Source organism: Equus caballus, chromosome 8 (genome assembly GCF_041296265.1).
Source record: "Equus caballus isolate H_3958 breed thoroughbred chromosome 8, TB-T2T, whole genome shotgun sequence".
NCBI lineage: Eukaryota > Metazoa > Chordata > Mammalia > Perissodactyla > Equidae > Equus > Equus caballus.
In genome coordinates, this window is record NC_091691.1 from 44,308,553 (window position 1) to 44,327,207 (window position 18,655).

At 37.9% G+C, this 18,655-nt stretch overlaps 1 long non-coding RNA gene across 1 annotated transcript; it reads right to left on the reverse strand.

Moving 5' to 3' along the window:
* Window positions 1–1,166: 1,166 nt before the first annotated feature.
* LOC138915320 (uncharacterized) lies at window positions 1,167–9,156 on the reverse strand. The gene is made up of 3 exons (XR_011421126.1): window positions 9,026–9,156; window positions 8,507–8,615; window positions 1,167–3,054 (listed from the first exon to the last, which is right to left on the reverse strand). It is a non-coding gene; the product is annotated as an uncharacterized lncRNA (long non-coding RNA).
* Window positions 9,157–18,655: the final 9,499 nt, after the last annotated feature.

The window sequence follows — 18,655 nt, forward strand, 5'->3', positions numbered from 1 at the left end:
CACAGAAGCAAGCACTCGGCTCCGTTTGTAATTGATGGATTAAAACTGGTGATGACAGGGAAAAGGAAGAACTGATTTGTCTTGGGTATCAGGAATAATGACTGGCAGACTAAGACTGGTAGAACGAATGCCAATAAAAAGAAGGAAGGCTAGCTACGGGGGATGCTGTAAGAGTCCCCAGCTGCTCTAAGCGTCCTGGCATCCTGGCTTTCCAAGATCGGATTAGTTTTACCTGGAGGGATCTGCAAGGATGTACAGGTGTTCTCAGTGTACCAGCCAGGACCATGGCAAGAAGTAGAGGCACACTCCCATTTAATGATATGGAGAAAGCTTAAACAAGGCTCTATTTACAAAGGTCCAGGAAGCCAAAAGGGGTAGTGCCAAAGCGGAGAGCTAATAACACTGAGCACCCTTAGCACTAAGAAGAGCCAGGAGAGGGAGCAGTCCTGGGAGAGAGAGAGAGAGAAACTGAAACCTGTGAATCCGAGGTGGACACAGCAGGACAACTGCAGGAAATGAACGGTGGGCCAGATGAGGGAGCCCGGCAATGAAGACCCTTGGCTGCTGACGTCCTTGACATCCAGAGCACAGGAACTCTCAGTGCTGTCTAAACGGGTCAGCCTCCCAGGGCAACAGAGCAGAGGCGGAAGGGTGGAGCGTTCTGGAGGTGCAGGAGGAAGAGATCCAGCACACTCATCCAACTGCTGTTAGTTGTCCCCTCTGGCCCTGTTTACTGAATCAGGAAGATGTAGGCTGGGAGGGGCTGCCGTCTGTATGTACAACTGGAGGAACAGTGGGGATAGGAAGCTGAGATTACAGACAACCTAGTACCCAGTAGGTATGATAACAGACGGTAGGTGGTTCACCAGGTAGGTCCAATCCCAAGAACATGATTTCCCCTGCCGGTGGCCGTGGGGAATGTCGGAGATGCAGGGGCAGGTGGCATCCTGAAGTCCAAGCAGGCATCATGTTCCAGGAAGTTACCTTCTAATAGGGTCACAGGCACCAGGTTGAGGGTCAGAAAGAGTGCTTCTGAGTCTGAATGAGGGGCCGGGTTGTGGGCAGGTTTTCAGGGCCCCTCCATTCCAAAAGAGATGAGAAACCTGATTAAGGCTAAGACTTGAATTAATTTTGAATGTACCAGTAAAGAATTGTTTGACAACAGATTTAAATCATACTTTATTTCACCTGGTTTCAAAACAGCTATTGACATGATGGGAAGAGATAGATGAGCCTCCTTAAAAATGAGATCCTATTCTTTACTAAATAGAATATTTATTGAGCATCTCCTCTGCACTGGTGCCGTCCTAGGCCAAGAGAAGGTCAGGAGGAACAAGATTAAAACAGGTCGTCATGGACCTTGCTTGGGAAGGGTCTAAAACTACCTGAAAAATATTTCTTTTTATGCACAACTGAATGTTAATTCTTTAAGAACAGACTGTATGTCTTGTTCCTAGCGGGATCCCAGGACCTAGAGCTATTTGTTTACTGACTGCCTCACGACGGGCTTCCTCAGGAACAACTTACCCAGCCAAGGAAGCCATTTTCTCCTCCTGCCTACTGAACCATATCAGACACACATCGGACAACCCAAAATGAGGATGCGTATGAAACTCAGTGAGGTCTCGGGATCAATGATGGGTTATGACCAACACTATAAAGGGGGGAACACTTACCACAATTGATCAGACCACCAAAGAAAAGTAACAAAAAAGGACCTTTTTGTGTCTTGCCTCCTTTCATCTGTGGAGAGGGGATAAACATGGCATCAATATTGTGCTGACCTGCATATTCAAAATTCTATACGGGTCAAATCTTTCCTCAAAGTGAGTACATGATTGGAGGAAAATATTTCCAAAGCCTTCACATTTTACAGGCTTCTTATTCTATATTTCTGATGTCCACATTTATTCCCATTTATTATTTTTTTCAAAATCATCACATTTAAAATTTAACACTAACAACTCTCTAATTCTTAGCACATTCATTCTTTCGACCGATCATTTTAATAACCATCTTTTCATCTTCCATCCTTGATCCTGTTGTTTCACACACTGACAAGAAGTGTAAAAGAGACTTATTGACTCCATCTGACAGAATAGTTTTTCTAGGACCAGGCACATTAATAGAAAATGGGAAATGGTTCCTGGAGGTTGTTTTCAAAAATCTGCACAGCATAAAAATTAATAACAGTTGAGTCACCGGGGGCAGGAAAGGGGAAATAGTAACACATTTCTCATAAAGAACAAACTTTTGAACTTTATGTACTTGTTTTTCTCTCAGAAATAACAGCAGTTTTATCCACTTTGGTACAAAATGATCAGGAAGGCTCCATTTTTTATAGGAAAACTACTTTTCAAGAACCATGATTTTGTGTCTCCAGCGAACTTGGAGGCGAAATCCCAAAATGAAGGAAATCTTCAAATTCAGGGAAATCTCTGGCAGCCCTACTCAGAATGAGAAACCTCCATAGCTCTGTGCACTCAGAAATAAATAGAAATCCGGGCGTCGCCATGGCCACTTTCCTGAAGAGAGAATGGAGTTTCTTCGGCCCACAATGATCCCTGGCGTGACAGCAGAAAATGGGGTATGAATCCTGCAGCTGCTGGGAAAGACTGTCTGTACCGTTACCCAAGGAAAACACAAGCCACACCAACCATATAACAGCAGCGGGAGAACTGAAGGCTCGCTGCACATTCATATCGAATGTGAGTGAATCCTGACGATTTGATGGGTTCACTTTAGCTCGCTTTGAGAGAAGGGGCAATATCGCTATGACAATCGAACTAAATATCTGTTTCTTTTTATGTCTTAGGAAATGCTAAGCAGTGAAAATAGGAAAGATGAAAGCATTTTATATTTTAAATAGGATAAAATAAATATTTGGATTCAAAGAAACGGCTTGAAAAAGAAAAGTAATGCAATAGTATTCTTGGTTATAAATAGATCTCCTTCGACCCACATATAGGTTTCTCTTTGGGCAAATAGCGAGCGTGTTTTCTGTTCTATACCGGTGTTGCTTTTCTCAAGGATCTTAGTGAGTCAGCTTGGAACCTGCGAAAGAAGAAACAAGCAGTAATTTAGCACAGACAATAGGAAAATCACCAACACAATTATTGCATTTCATTGTTTGCCATGGAGCCGCATGGAGCTGTTGGGCCTTGAAATGTTTCTGACTAAAATAAGGATTTTTCGGCTGCTTTCCTGGTTAGATGTCTACTGCTTGCTTGGAATAAAAATATCTGCTGTAACTCAACTATTGCATTACAAACTGAGGAAATCCTCTAATGCTTGAATAAAACTAGATTTTCTTTCGAACATTTGCTGATGGCTGCACCTAGAAAGAGCGTGTATTCTGCAAACTTCCAAACCAGAATAAAGTTCTGAACAAATTTAATTTTGATGGAGTAAGAAAGGAGGGAAAATGTAATATTTAGGAAACTCTATCACTTAATTTGCTTTGTTATCTGGATCCTTGATAACATGTTCAAAAATAGGACACATTATTCACCTTGAGCTAAATCACGAGCACTGATCCCTGGTTTCCAGTGGTATATGGCTCAGAGGTAAAGCAAAGGGAAAATCTTTCTTTCTCTAGGGAAATCTTGACATATTGCCAAGTGAATGAGCAATATGTAAATCAGTATATACAGTATTATCCTATTTTGGTAAAGTATAAAAATATAGCAAATATATTAAATCACGTAGAACTTGGTAAAATTAGTATGTAGGTGATATGTTTATATAAGAGTGATTTATACATGGAGGTGCGATATGCATTTGTATGGATGATATATGCATATGTCTTCTATCAGTGTGTGCCACATGTACGCAGATGGAAGGAGGGTGAGAAGAAAGACTGGAGTGGCATGAACCAAAATGGTTATCTTTGGCCATATTGGTCTTTTGTCTTTGGGCTATCTGTAACTTTCTAAAATTTCTGCAAGGAGAATGCATAAGTTTTTAAAATGAGTATCCTGTTTACCTTCCAAGATTCACTCTTTACACTCTGCTGTGTTCTGTGGATGGCTGAAATGTATGGACTGCATCTATGGGTTCAAATGATTGGTTTGGCCAATTGGATCTCAGATTGGTTTGGCCGTTGGGAAGCACTTGCAGGAAATTCCAGGAGAAGTCAGAGTGATGCTGGGTGTTTGTTTCCCTGGCTCGTTGCCAGTGGTGTCATTGAGGATGACTCTATCCCTTGACCAAGGGTCATGGCTCCTCGTAGGCGCTTACTTGCAGACACTCTCCCTGTCTCTACAAGTCTCCGTAATCACCCCTAACCCCAAATACTCTTACTAGTTGCTGGGGAAGTGTGCTATTCCTATGCTTTCTCTATATCAGGCCCACACTTTTTAAATAATCTCTTCAATATCGCTCCACAAATAAGACAATTGCATGGTCATCTCATTGGTACTGGAAACATGACTGAAATATGGGGATAATTCCTATCACTACATTTCCTGGGCCCTCACTATTAATGCTCTTCATGGGATTTCATTGAGCATGGAATTCACTGTAGATATAATGGATTCATTCAAGACATACTCATATAACATTACACATTGCAATGGAGTTTCTGTAAGAAAAGTCAGTGCTTGAACTAGGGTCTTGGGATAGAGCCGAACAGTGTTATGAGTCTTTCACTTTTTTGGGACATGAAGTCATTCTGAAAGTTTGGGGAGTCCTGGATTGTCTTTATAACCATCCTGAAATGAACTTATTTTCTCTTCTCCTTCCTAACTGTAATCCATTTTACCCATGGTCTTTCCTGATGCTGCCAATGTCTTTCCCATCCAGATTTGCCAGATGTCCTGGGAGCAGGGAAGACTTTCCGTACCTGTGACGAGAATCAGCTGGCATAGGAAGTATAAAAGAAGATTCTTATTTTTTAAGAAATTGGAAAATGATTTTCTTTTTCAAGAAACAAAGCAGACTTCCTCTTCTGACAGTGATGAAATCACTGGAAGCAGATTTAACCTCCTGTCTGAAATGACCTGTATATGAGGAAACTACCCAAGGCCCAGGAAAGAAGCATTGCAAAAGGCAAATTAAACAATTCCTGGAGCTTACACGTGGCCAGGAATGCTGTTTTCTCTGACCAGCCAGACTAGGATGGACCTCGCAATACACAGGGCAAAAGGATGAGTACATAGAAGGCTATGGCCTCAGTAGTGGGACCAAATTAGTCCTATGCTAACGGCTGTGCTGAGATGGCCTGACAAAGCCTACGAGCAAGCTGTAAAAGAATCAGACTGCTCCCCAGGAACTTAACTGTGTTCCAGAAAGTAATGCATACATATTTACAGGAACACCAAAACTTCCAGGAATCAACACCAGAAAATCACAATGCTGGGCAATCATTCAAAAATTGCCAGCTATGCAAAGAAGTGGGGAAAAGAAACCCGTAACAAAAAAAATAATCAATCAATAGAAATAGATTCAGTAATGATAAAGATGATAAAATTAGTACACAAAGACATTTAAACGGTAGCTGTGACTATATTTTAGTTGTTTAAGAAGGTATAAGAAAGCATGAGCATGTTAATGCAAGACATAAAAGATGTTTTAAAAACCCAGTTGAACATCTGAAGATGAAAACTACAGTATCTTAAGTAAAAAATATATTTGACAGGATTATCAGCAGATCAGACATTGTAGAATAAAAGAGCAGAAAATTAGAAAATGCAGCAAAACAAAGTAGCAAAAATGAAACAGAGAGAGGAAAAAAAAGGAACGATTTCAAGAGGAATAATATATTTGTATTGTAGTCCCAGAAAGACAGAGTGTTAAAAAACACTTGAAAATATAGTGGCTGAAAATTTTCAAACTTAATGAAAACAATACTCCCAGAATCAAGAAGCTTAATGAATTCCAAGAAAAATAATCATGAGGAAAACTACACTAAGGCATGAATTATAAAAGAAAACAACTGATAAATTAAATTTTATCAAAATTAAAAACCTTTCTCTTCAAATGATACTGCTAGGAAAATAGGCAAGCTGCGGACTGGGAGAAAATATGTGTAAAGCATATATTCAACTGAGGACTTGTACCTAGAATATACAAAGAACACTTAGAGCTGAATGATAAGAAACAACTCAATAAAAAAACTGGTAACAGATTGGAGCAGACGCTTCACTCAGTAAGATAATAGAGCAGCACATGACGCGTACACAGACGCTCAACATCACTAGCTGTTGTAAAGATGCAGAGTAAAACCACAATGAGGTACCACCACACATTTATTGGAATGTCTAAAAGGTTGAAAAGGCTGATAATGCCAAATGTTGGCAAGATAAGGAACAACTGAAATGCTCATACAGTCTTGATGGAAATGTGAAATGGAACAACAGTTTTGGAAAACAAGTTTGCAGTTTCTTGAAAATTAAACACAAGCTACCATATGATGCAGCAGTTTTACTCCTAGGTATTTACTCAAGAGAAATGAAAGCACACTTCCGCACAAACACTTGTACACAAACATTCACAGCAGGTTTATTTGTAATAGCCAAAAACTGGAAACAACCTAAATGTCTGCTTTCGGCTGAATTATGTTCCCCTCAAAATTCATATGTTGAAGTCTTAACAGCCAATACATCTGAATGTGACTGTATTTGGTGATAGGGCCTTTAAAGAGATGACCGAGAGGCTGGCTCAGTGGTATAGTGGTTAAGCTTGCACACCTTGCTTTGGTAGCCTGGGGTCCACAGGTTTAGATCCTGAGAACAGACCTACACACGTTTCATCAAGCCATGCTGTGGTGGTGTCCCATATACAAAATACAGGAAGATTGGCACAGATTTTAGCTCAGCAACAATCTTCCTCAAACAGAAAGAGGAAGACTTGGCAGCAGATATTAGTTCAGGGCCAATCTTCCTCACCAAAAAAATAAAATAAAATAAAGAGATGATTAAGTTAAATGAGGCTGTGAGGGTGGGCCCTAATCCAATCTTACTGGTGTCCTTGTAAGAAGATGACATTTGGGGGCTGGCCCAGTGGCATAGTGGTTAGGTTCATGCACTCCACTTCAGTGGCCTGGGGTTCTCAGGTTCAGATTCTGGGCATGGGCCTATACACCACTCATCAAACCATGTTGTGGTGGTGTCCCACATACAAAATAGAGGAAGATTGGCACAGATGTTAGCTCAGGGCCAATCTTCCTCACCAAAAAAAAAAAAGAAGAAGAAAGAAGATGACATTTGGACACACAAAGAGATGCCAGGAATGCATGCATATGGAGGAAGACCATGCAAAGATTCAGCAAGAAGGTAGCCATCTGCAAGCCAAGGAGAGAGGCCTCAGGAGAAACCAAACCTGCCAAGAGAAGCCTCCTCAGGAGAAACCAAACTTTGATCTTGGACTTGTAGCCTTCAGAACTGTGAGAAAATAAATTTCTGTTGTTTAAGCCCTCGAGTCTGTGATATTTTGTTATGACAGCCCTAGTAGACTGGTACAATGTCTATAAACAGGTAGATAAACAAATTGCTGTACATCCATACAGTGGAATACTACATAACCATAAAAAGGACAAGCAATTCATATATGCTACAATATGGATGAATCTCAACATACACTGAGTGAAAGAAGCCAGACCAAAAATGAGTACGTGTTCTATAACATGGATGCATCCTGTATAAGATTCTAAACAATGCAAACCCATCTATAGTGACAGACAGCAGAACTGTAGTTGCCTAGGGAAGCAAGTGGGCTTAAGGATTCCCAAGGGGCATGAGGAAACTATGTGTGTGTGGGGTGGATGTATTCACTGCTTGGCTGTAGGTTTGCTGAGTGCACACAAGTCAAAAGTCATCCAAGTGTACTCTTTAAATAGGTACAGCTGATTGTGTGTCAAGCATACATACAATAAAGCTGTAATTTTTTTAACAAGAGAATCAGTTGACATAAATAGCTTGATATTTTTCCATCCACAAGAGCTGCCACCCACTCTCAGTGTGACCATGCCACAAGCAGAAGGAAAGAGGAACCTGCAAATGTCGTCCCCGTTTTATTAAGTTGCTCCTAGTGATTCCAAAAGACACGTTTCCCAAAGTGGTCTGCCTTGGACTAGGAAGACTGAGAAGCTGGAAGTGAAGGGGACATGAAAAGCCAGCGGAAGAGTGACGTAAGGCTTCACTGCGGCTGCGGCCACTGCAGACAGCTGGCTCGACTCGTCCCGTGACAGCAAAGGTTTCCACAATTATAAGGCCACTCATCGTTTCTTCCAAACATTGAAAAAAAAATCTGTCAAGCTTCATAATGAGAAACCAAATAAGTGGCAGCAAGCAAAACAAACCCGCTATGGCAAGGAATTGCTGTTTGTCCAAGGGCAGTATTGCAAGTCCTAAATCTTGTGTCCCTTTTGCCATAACTTCCCTTTTTCTCACCACTTCACATGTAAAAACACATCCTCATAGGCGTGTTTGTGTTGAGGACCCCACAGTCAGGGACACTAATAACAAGTGTGAAGAGTGGACTTGAGGCAGGAAAATGAAGGACTTACCCTTTGAGATGCTTTCACTTCTTACAGAAATTGCAGGTGCATTAACTCATTTGATTTCCCGCAAATTGCTTGTAAAGCACACAGCAGCCGCATGATCTTCCCGGTGTGACTGTTGGGGAGAGAGTGGAACACAGAGGCATTAAGTGGAGTGAGGCATTCTTGTCACGGCCAACTCAGCTGCGAACATCCGGCGGGACCCAAAGCAACTCCGTTGTGATTTGTTACTTGTTTAACCGCACCCTGAGCCAGTCGGGCGCCAGCCCTCTCTCTGAAGTGTCTAGAGTCCTATGGAGGAAACCTTTTCATTGTCAGGGACTGTACCGGAATTTGGTGCTAAATACTCAATTATTAAATAAGAAGATGAACTTTAAGGAAACTGTCAATGCAAAAATAAAGACAAAGAATCAGAAGCGAAGACATAAGTCAGTCCGCTCGCTGTTTGTTTACCGCGCATTAGCAGAAACCATCAATATAATCAGCATACTTCCAACTGAAAAGATGCCACATTAAACGACTTACATGAAGCACTTTGAAGAGCATGAATAATATTTTCAGGTAACGATGCAAGAACTGAGTCTTCCATTATCCTGAGTTTTTTTCTCCTGCATTAGCTGAAGTATCTTCAAGCTGGAGAGAACCAGAGACTTCCGCTAGTATAATAAAAACATAAATAATTAAAATGACTTAGGTTGTCCCTTCCTCTAACATTTCCTATCCAAAAAGGCCATAAATCACTTCAATAAAAATCTCTCATTTCTGTAATCCCTGGATCTGTATTTAGGTTTATGTGCTTCTGTTTGATGTATGCGTCTGACAACACAAGAATTAAACTGCGTTTTACAAGGTCCTAGATGTGTGACCACCGCTCAGGACTTCCAGCAAACGGAGGCCACAAAAAAACAGGCTTTGCAGGAGACCACCCACCGCTTTCTTCTTCTTCCAGAGATTCCGTCCTCCATGCTCTGAACCAGCGTGTTAGCCACAATTAATGAACTCTAGTTAAGGAGTCTTTGAGATCAGACTGTGGGAGCAACGACAGCAAGAACCCAGCCTACGAAGTGCCTGATACCTGAGATCCTTTGTTTTGTCAAATACTCAAACGTAATTATGCATGGTTAATTCTATTTTCTCCATTTTACAGACTTAAAATGATAATGGACTTGTCTATTTCTACATAAATAATTAGGAGAACCTGGACTGGGATCAAGTTCTTTCTGATTTAAAGATCTCATCAATAAAACCTTTCTTTTTTTAAAAAAAAATTAAAAGGTGACTCTGGTCCGGTTAGTTTTAGAAAAGGCTATGAGATGTCAGTTGCTTTAAATGTTCTCTTCAGAGCAAGATTCTGACCACGTGTTAAGGGAGATGGGGAAGGCAGTCTGCTGTTAAACTTCTTTAGGGAAAGTAGTTTCCCACATTGCTTTGCCGTCCAACCTTGGACTATTCTAAAAAAGTCAATTCAGTTCTGAAACGTTGCTCACCCTCCGAGCAGCCTCTTCTAGTTCTACTCAATCCCATCTAGACAGTACCTAGTAGTGCAAAAAGTTATACATACCAAGTGTATGAACATGACATGGCTAACCCATTCCTTTCAGGCAGTTTCTCAGCTTGTATGTATTACAACAAGATGGACTTTGACATAATAATTACTATGAACCATGGGCAGCTGGGCAAAGCAGAAAAGGAATAGATCTGAGAGTCAGACATAATTGGATGCAAATTGCAGCTTCATCATTTAACAACTGATTGACCTTAACAAAATCACTTAACCTCTCAGAGTGTTTATTTCCTCATCTAGAAAATGGGTTAATACCACTCTCTTCCTACATATTGGTATGAGTTTTAAATAAGACAGTGCAAGTAAGATGTTTAGATGATGAAGAAGATGATAAATTAAAGATTGTAACCATATCATTATGATAATAGAATATATAGGTATAAATAATCCCAATTAGTGTAGAATTAGTTTGATCTCCTCCATGTAAATATGTAGACTTACTAAGAAAACATCTCTCAACATATTCCTCCATACAACTTCCACTTGTGCGAGAACAGTGCCGTGTGGTCTGAAGTAAGCTGAGGAAATATTGAGCACTGTGAATATCTCCAAACTTGGAAGAACAGGGTTAAGAACTAGAAACAAAAAAGATGAACACCTTTTGATTCTATAATAAAAGGATAGAGCAAAAAGTAGGTATCCTTCAATTTGCTTTTTCCCTTCTAACTTGGCTCTCTGATACCATCATGCATATTTTTGACATGTGCATAACATCCTCCTAATCTGGAAGGGAAGTGCTAGAAGCAAGAGATGACATTTGGGAGAGATACTTAAAAAAATCTCTTTGGAGTCATTTTTTGGCAGTTGAACTTCAACTTGAGCAAATTAAGACAGAAAAATATGCATGTAAATGACTCAAACTAAATCTCCTGATTCAAAGACCATCTATTTAAAGTAACTTCACATTAAAGTAGTTAATGCACCAACAAAGTGGGGAGAACAAGTTAAATTTGAGAGGGATACTCCAGTTCTCTGGGGTTTACTCCTATGGGGGGGAGTGCATTTTTCCCTCTACTCTTTTGAGTTCTTGGCTAAGACTCTGTCATAAAAGATAGGTTAACAAGAGAAAAACAAACAGAAGTTTATTAACATGTACACCTAATGTGCACATGGGAGATACCCAGGGAAAAATGAGTACCTCACAGAGGTGGCTTAGAACTCTAGTTTGTATAGCATGTTTAAGACAGAACAACAAATTTGTAGAGAAATGACCAGACAAAGGATTGGCTATGTCTTGTCTTCCAGAGTTGGCAAACTGTGTGAAGGAAAACTAATGGTAGATAAAGGCTAGTTAGTAGAGTTTGCTATATAGTTTCCTCTAGTGCCATCACAAGGCTGATAGGGTCAAAAATTGTATCCAGTGATTAACTTTCATCCTTCCTGCTAGAGAAGGGCGGGGGGGGGGGGGGGGGGGGAGGGGGGACACTTTTGAAATTTATGTCCTGCTTTTTTTTAGGCAAATAGGAGAGGGCAGGGATCTTTTCTTTTTTCTTTTATTTATTTTAGGAAGATTAGTCTTGAGCTAACTGCTGCCAATCCTCCTCTTTTTGCTGAGGAAGACTGGCCCTGAGCTAACATCCATGCCCATCTTCCTCTACTTTATATGTGGCACGCCTACCACAGCATAGCATGCCAAGTGGTGCCACGTCCGCACCCAGGTTCCGAACCGGTGAATCCTGGGCCTCGAAGAAGCAGAATGTGCACACTTAACCGCTGCGCCACAGGGCTGGACCCAACTGGAACTTTCATACATTGCTAGTGGGGATACAAAATGGTGCAGCCACTTTAGAAAACAATTTCAAAGTGTTGTATAAAATTAAATATACATTTACCATACAAACCAGCTATCCTGCTGTTAGGATTTATGGAAGAGAAATGAAAACATCTGTCCACACAGACCTGTACATGAATGTTTGTAGCAGCTTGATTCATGATAGCCAAAAACTGGAAACAATGCAAACGTTGATCAACAGGTGAGTGGATTAACAAATTATGGGATATCCACAGTATATTTAGCAATGAAAAAGAATGATATATGGATTTACACAAAATATTATGCTAAGTAAAAGAAGTAAAACACAAAATACTACATACTGCATGATTCCATTTGTATGAAATTATAGAAGAGGCAAAACTATAGAGGTGGGAAATAGATCAGTGCCTGCCTGTGCTAGAGTTTGGGCAAAAAGTTCCGGTTATGATTGGAAAACTATTAGAAATAATCAACGACAACAGCAAAGTTGCAGGGTATAAAATCAACTTACATAAATCAGCATTTCTATACTCTAATAACAAACTAACAGAAAAAGAACTCAAGAACACAATACCATTCACAATCGCAACAAACAGAATAAAATATCTTGGGGTAAATTTAACCAAGGAAGTGAAAGACCTATACAATGAAAACTATGAGACTTTCCTGAAAGAAATTGATGACAACATAAAGAGATGGAAAGACATTCCATGCACATAGATTGGAAGAATAAACATAGTTAATTGTATGGAAGAATAAACATACTACCTAAAGCAATCTACAGATTCAACGCAATCCCAATCAGAATCCCAATGACATTTACGGAAATAAAACAAAAAATCCTAAAATTCATATGGGGCAACCAAAGACCCCGAATTGCTAAAGCAATCCTGAGGAAAAAGAACAAAGCTGGAGGCATCACAATCTCTGACTTCAAAACATACTAGAAAGCTACAGTAATCAAAACAGCATGGTACTGGTACAAAAACAGGTGCACAGATCAATGGAACAGAATTGAAAGCCCAGAAATAAATAAAGAAATAAAACTACACATCTATGGACAGCTAATCTTCGACAAAGGAGCGAGGGCCTACAATGGAGAAAAGAAAGTCTCTTCAACAAATGGTGCTGGGAAAAGTGGACAGCCACATGAAAAAGAATGAAAATTGTCCATTCTTTTCCACCATTCACAAAAATAAACTCAAAATGGCAGTACACTCTTTGACATCAGTATCAAAAGGATCTTTTCGGACACCACGTCTTCTCAGACAAGGGAAACAATAGAAAGAATAAACAAATGGGACTTCATCAGACTAAAGAGCTCCTTTAAGGCGAGGCAAAACAGGATTGAAACAAAAAAAACCCCACCAGTTGGGAAAAAGTATTTGCAAGTCATATATCTGAAAAAGGGTTAATCCCCATACTATATAAAGAACTCACACAACTCAATAACAAAAAATCAAGCAATCCAATCAAAAAATGGGCAGGAGACATGAACAGACATTTCTCCAAAGAAGATATATGGATGGCCAATAGGCACATGAAAAGATGCTCATCATCACTAATCATCAGGGCGATGCAAATCAAAACTACACTAAGATATCACCTCACATCCATTAGAATGACAAAAATAATCAAAACAAAAAGTAACAAATGTTGGAGAGGTTGTGGAGAAAAAGGAATCCTCATACACTGCTGGTGGGAATGCAAACTGGTGCAGGCACTGTGGAAAACAGTATGGAGATTTCTCAAAAAATTAAAAATGGAAATACCATATGACCCAGCCATCCCACTATTGGGCATCTATCCAAAGAACTTGAAATCAGCAATTCCAAAAGTCCCAAGTACCCTTATGTTCATTGCAGCATTATTTACAATAGCCAAGATGTGGAAGCAACCTAAGTGCCCATCAACTTATGATTGGATAAAGAAGATATGGTATATATATACAATGGAATGCTACTCAGCCATAAAAAGGATAAAATCGTCCCATTCACAACAACATGGATGGACCTTGGGGTATTATGTTAAGTGAAATAAGCCAGATAGAGAAAGACAATCTCTGTATGACTCCACTCATATGTGGGAGTTAAACATGTAGACAAAAAGAACAGATTAGTGGTTACCAGGGGAAAGGGGGAGAGGGGGTGGGCACCAAGTGTGAAGTGGTGCACCTACAACACTACTGACAAACAGTAATGTACAACTGAAATTTCACAAGGTTTTAAACTATCATAATCTCAATAAAAAGTTAAAAAAAAAAAGTTCTGGTTACATAACAGCACAAGGAAACATTGAGTTCGATGGTCGTCAGAAGACTGCATACAATGGCTAAAATCTATCAAACTTAACATGGGTGCATTTAACTACACACAAATTCCACCTCAATAAAACTGGGTAAAACATATAGAATTCATGAATGAGTAAATAAAGGTAGGAACAGCTGGCAGTAAATGCTAAGTCTATTGATGTATAGAATAAATTTTAAATAACTGTTAACTTCAGTTGACAAACAGAATTTAGATATTATAATTCCTACAAAAATGTATGTAATGTTAACTAAAATAACTATCATTTTAATAGACAGAGACAGAATTTCCAGATCATGCCCTTAAAAACATAGAAAAGACAAAAATAAAGAAAATGTAAAATTATTGTTTAATATAAAGTTCAAGAATAAAAGCATTGACAAAGAGGCTTATTTTCTTATTAAAGAAAGGTATGGAACATAATGAAGATACACTTGCCATAAATCTTTAGGTTACTAAAAGCTATAACCTTAATAAAAAACTCATACCTATATGCATATGTACCTCATATCAAAAGTTACTGAAATTAAAAGAAAAACTGACAAAAATAAAATAGCTATTAGAGACCTTATAAGATCATAATTGGACATTAACATTGTAAACAGAAATAAACAAGATAATTGAGTGTTTAAACAAAAAGAATAATGTAGTGTGGAGTTTTAATGTGTGTAAAAGTAAAACGTATGACAACAATAGTACAAAGACTGGTAGGTGTGAAACGGAAATATACTACTATAAGATTCTTATACTATATGTGAAATGGTATAATATTGCTTAAAAAGAGATTGTGATAAGTTAAAAGTGTATATTTTAAACCCTAAATCAACCACTAAAATAATGAAGTGTTATAGCTAATAGTACAACAAAGGAGATAAAATAGAAAAATAAAAGAAATACCCAATTAATCTCAAAAAGAGTAGGAGAAAAGGTACATGGGAATAAAACCCAGATAAAATAAATAGAAAACAAATAGGAACATGATGGACATATAGCTAGTCATATCAATATTGCATTAAATGTAAAAAGTCTAAACACCATAATTAAAAGGCAGAGATTTTCAGATTGGCTAAAAAAGCAAGATTCTACCATATGCTGTCTACTAGAACATATATTAAATATAAAGTCACAAAATTTTAAAAGTAAAAGATGGAAAAATATATACCATGCTAACATGAAACAGAAGAAACCTAGAGCGGCTATATTAATTTCACACAAAATAGATTTCAGAGAAAAACTATTACCAGAGATAAAGTAGTGTATTTCATAATTATGAAAGCATCAGTTCAAGAGGAGGACATAAAAATTCTGAAAGTTTGTATAGCTAATAATAGAGCTTCAAAATGTGTGAAGCACAAGCCCTAGAACTGCAAGAAGAAAAAACATAATCCACAAATATAATAGGAGACTTCAATGCTCATTTCACAATTATTGATAGAATAGGCAGAAAGAAAATCAGTAAGGATACAGAAGAATCAAGCACTATCAACCAACTTGACCTGATCAATATTTTTAGACACTCAACACAACAAGATCAGAATCCACATTCTTTTCCAATGCACAAGGAACACTTAGCAAGATACACTGTATTCTGAAACAAACCTAGATAGATACATTTTAAAGAATTCTCAAAAACTATGTTATCTGTCAAAATAGAATTAAACTAAAAATAAATGAAAGATATCAGGAAAATCAACAAATACGAGGAAACCACATAACATATCTCCAAGTAACTTGTGTGTCAAAGAAGAAATAAAAAAGGAGATTAAAAAGTATTGAAATAAATGAAAATGATAGCATAACATCTAAAAATGTGTGGGATGCCACTGAAACAGTATTTAGGGGAAAATTTATAGCATTAAATGTACATATTAGAAAAAAAAGAAAGGTTTCAAATCAATGACCTAAGCTTCTACCTTAACAAACTAGAAAAAGAAGTACAAATTGAACACAAGCTAAAGAAAGAAAATGATACAGATTAAAATAAAAATCAATGAATTAGGAAAACAATAGATAAAGGCAAGAAACCCATAGATGATTCTTTAAGATAAACAAAACTGATAAATTTCTAGGCAAACAGATCAGGAAAAAAGAGAGAAGACACAAATTACCAGTATCAGGATTAAGAGATCTAGTAGCATCACAGTTAGCACACACGCTGGAAGGATAATAAAGGAATATAATGAGCGGTTTTATGCCGACATATCTGACTGCTCAGATCAATTTCACAATTCCTTGAGACACAAACCACCAAAGCCCCCTCAAGAACTAGAACAGACCTATTTCTATTAAAGAAGCTGAAATTGTGTTTTAAAAGCTTCCCACGAAGAAAACACCCAGCCAAGATGATTTCGCTTGTGACGTATACCAAACATGTAAGATAAACCAATTTATTTATGCACCATCGCTTCCAGAATACTGAAGGGAGCAAATAGTTCCAAATTCCTTCCATGAGGGCAATATTGCCTGAAACCACACCCAGATAAAGACATTACAAAAAAATTAAACTACAGATCAATGTTTTTCATGAAAAGGCATGCAAAAACTCTAAACAAGATTTCAGCAAATAAAATCCAAGAATACAAAAAAGGATAACACATACATCCAACTGACGTTTATCCCAGAAATGTAAAGTAGTTTTAACCATTGGAAAATTAATCATTAACATATTACATTTGTTCATATTAGCAAACTTAAAAATAAAAATAATATGACTATCTCAATAGAGACAGAAAGTACTCAACAAAATCTATGATCTATTCCTAATAAAAATCCTCAGCAAATTAAGAATAGAAGAGAACTACCCCAACATGATAAAAGGCATCTACGAAAAACCTGCAGCTAACATCACACTTAATTGATGAAAGATAGAATGCTTTTCCCTGAGTGAGGGAACAAGACAAGGATGCTTGCTCTCTTTAATTGTATTCAGTGTTGTACTGGAAATTCTAGCCACTACAGTAGACAAGAAAAATAAATAAATTTACATTAGAAAGGCAGATATAATATATAAAGACATATAAATATATCTTTATTTGTAGAAGACATGATCATCTCAGTAGATATCTGACAGAAAAGTCAAAAAAAGCTCTAGAATTAATAAATAATTAGAGCAAGATTGCAGGATACAGAATCATTATTTAAAACTCAATTGTATTCCTATATATTAGCAACAAACATCAGAATTTGAAATTTACAAGTTGATATCATTTGCAATAGCTTTAAATATATAAAATACTTTGGAATAAACAAAAAAGTGCAAGAAGTACACACTGAAAAGTACAAACATTTCTTAGAGAAATAATAGAAGACATAAATCAATGGACAGATACGCCCTGCTCATGGTTTGGAGGACGGACTATTGATAAGATGTCAGTTCTCCCCAAACTGATCTATAGAGTCTAGCAAACCCAGTCAAAATATCTGCAAGCCTTTTTGATTCTAAAATTCATGGAAATGCAAAGTATATAGAATAGAAAAAACAACTTTGAAGAAGAACAACAGAGTTGGAGGACTTCCACCACCTGATTCAAGACACAGTAAGAATGAACAGTAATCGAACATTTTGGTATTGGCCTCGAGATAGACAAATAGATCAACGAGACTGAATAGAAAATTCAGAAATAAGCTATCAAATACAGTCAAGTGCTTTTCTGGCAAAATTATTAAAGCAGTTTAATAGAGAAAGGACGGGTTTTTTCAACAAATTGTACTAGAATAGTTGGATATCTAGTAGCAAAACAACAAGAAAAAGAACTTTGATCTATACTATATACAAAAAAATACTTAAACTGGATTATAGAATTAAGTCTAAAACATAAACTATAAAACTTCTAGGAAAAGGCAGGAGAAAATCATTGCACTATTTGCCTATGTTAGGCAAAGATATTTTAGGTATGATGCTAAAAGCATGATCCATAAAAAAATCAAAATTGCCAAATTGAACTTCATCAAAATTAAGAACTTCTATTGTTCCAAAGAATAGAAGAAAATGAAAAGACAATTCAAAAACTGGGAGAAAATATTTGCAAATCACACATCAGATAAGGGATTTTGTATTGGTTGTTACTGCTGCATAGAAACTATCCCCCCAAATTAGGAGTTTAACACAATACATTTATCATCTCACAATTTCTATGAGTCAGAAATCTTGGCATGGTTCACCTGAGTCTTCTGCTTCAGGGTTTTTCACAAGGCTACAATCAAGGTGTCAGCCAGGAATGCAACCTCATCTGAAGGCTCAGAGGGAAGGACCCACTTCCGAGCCCTCTCGCATGGCTGTCAGCAGGATCCAGTTTCTCAAGGGCTTTTGGGCTGAGGGCCTCAGTTTCTCATCCGTAGTTGGCCAGAAGTCACCTAAAGTTCTTTGCCATGGGCATCTCTCCAACCTGCTTCACCAGAGCAGCATGCAAGAAGAGCCAGAGAGAAATTGCCAGAGAGAGTACCAGTAAAATGGGATTCACAATCTTTTGTAACCTAATCTCAGAAGTTTTACTTCATGTATGAAGACATGCCAATGGCACATAAGCACA